A 2,401-nucleotide genomic window follows, 5' to 3' on the forward strand; every position below is an offset into this window, starting at 1 on the left:
TTGCTCAGCCCAAGCACACACCAAGTGGGCCCGGAAGTGGATTTTTATGTCATTTACTCATCTTTGTACACCTTAGGCTACTAGTTTTCTATAAGTAGGACCTTTTACTATTGTATTTGAATCTTCGGACATCTAGTTCTTAGATCATTTGAGGGCTGGCCTCACGGCCATGCCTAGACCTTGTTCTTATGTATTTTCAACGGTGGAGTTTCTACACACCATAGATTAAGGTGTGGAGCTCTGCTGTACCTCGAGTATTAATGCAATTACTATTGTTCTTCCATTCAATTCCGCTTGTTCTTTATCCAAGATATCACTTGTTCTTCAACATGATGAAGGTGATGATTGACGCCCATCATCATTCTCACCCATGAACAAGGTGACTGACAACCATTCTTGTTCTACAAGCATCTGAGGCTTAGTGAATATCTCTTGGATTCTTCGGAATCTTCGTGGTATAGGCAGGACCTGATGGCGGCATTCAAGAGAATCCGGAAGGTCTAAACCTTGTCTGTGGTATTCTGAGTAGGATTCAATGATTGAATGACTGTGACGTGCTTCAAACCTGTAACCTACTGGGCGTTAGTGACAGACGCAAAAGAGTGATTCTATTCCGGTAGGGGAGGGAACCAAACCGGTGATTGGCAGCACTGTGACAGAGTGTGTGCATTAGCTTTCACTGCGCGGATGGGAGGTAGCTGCTGACAACAGTGAAACCCTACACGAGCTTGCCATGGAAAGGAGTAAGAAAGGATTGGATGAAGACAGTAAGAAAGCAGAGAGACGGAAGGGAAGGCATCTTCATACACTTGTCTGAAGCTCTTACACCAATGATATACATAAGTATCTCTATCTTTATCTTTATGTTATTTTCGTTCATCACCATTATACATTTGAGTCTGCCTGACTGAGATTTACAAGATGACCATAGCTTGCTTCATACCACCAATCTCCGTGGGATCGACCCTTACTCGCGTAAGGTTTATTACTTGGACGACCCAGTGCACTTGCTGGTTAGTTGTGCGAAGTTGTATTGATCACAATTTCGTGCACCAAGTTTTTGGCGCCGTTGCCGGGGATTGTTCTTGTGTATGGACAACTGACGGTTCATCTTGTTGCTTAGATTAGGTATTATTTTTCTTCAGAGTTCTTAAGAATGAATTCTAGTGTTTCAAGGTGATGTTCTTATCATCACCAAAGCTGATTGATCATCATCAATTTAGCTCTTGAATGCAATGTCCTGCTGAAGCTTAGCCGGCCATGTCTAATTCCTTTAGACTAAAGCTCTAGACTAAGATTGCATGATTCCTGGAATTCTCATTAAGAATTTTGATACCTTTATTTTCCTTTTCACTTAATTTTCGAAAAAGCACAAAAAAATTACAAAATCATAAAATCCAAAAATATTTCTTGTTTGAGTCTAGAGTCTCATCTTAAGTTTGGTGTCAATTGCATGTTTCTGTTCTTCTTGCATTTTTCGAATTTTTTTGCATGTGTCTTAATTAATCTTCAAGTTGTTCTTGATGATTTTCTTGTTTTGATCTTTGAATTCTATTGACTTGAGTGTTTTGTTGTTTCTCATATGCATTCTCATTTTGTTAGTGTCAGTAGTGTACAAACTGCTAAGTTTGGTGTCTTGCATGCATTGTTACTTGATTTTAGTTGCATTTTGATTATTCCTTATTATTAAAAATCCAAAAATATTTTTAATTTGTGTCTTTTCAAGTCAATAATACAGAGAATTGAAGATTCAGAACATACTGCAGAGGAATTATACAGAAAAAGCTGGGCATTCAAAAATGCCCAGTGAAGAAGACAGACTGGCGTTTAAACGCCAGCCAGGGTGCCTGGTTGGGCGTTTAACGCCCAAAAGGGTATAGTTTTGGGCGTTAAACGCCAGAATGTGCACCATTCTGGGCGTTTAACGCCAGGATGGCAAAGGGGGAAGATTTTGTTTTTCAAATCAAATTTTTTTCAAGTTTTCAAAGTTTTTCAAAATCAAATCTTTTTCAAATCATATCTTTTCAATCAAATGTTTTCAAAATCAATTTCTTTCCTTTTTCAAAGATACTTACTAACAATTAATGATTTGATTGAACATTTTTTGCCTTTTCTGTTGAGGAAGGTTTTATGTTTGAATCATATCTTTTCTTGTTAGGCAAGTCATTAATTTTTAAAATCAAATCTTTTAAAATTGTTTTCAAATCATATCTTTTAAAATTGTTTTCAAATCATATCTTTTTAAAATTGTTTTCAAATCATATCTCTTCAATCATATCTTTTTAAAACCATAATTTTTCAATCACATCTTTTTCAAAATAAGTTTTCAATCATATCTTTTTGATTTCTAATTTAAAATCTTTTTCAAAAATTACTTGATTTCTTTTCCACTCTTATTTTC

This window comes from Arachis stenosperma, chromosome 3 (genome assembly GCF_014773155.1).
Source record: "Arachis stenosperma cultivar V10309 chromosome 3, arast.V10309.gnm1.PFL2, whole genome shotgun sequence".
NCBI lineage: Eukaryota > Viridiplantae > Streptophyta > Magnoliopsida > Fabales > Fabaceae > Arachis > Arachis stenosperma.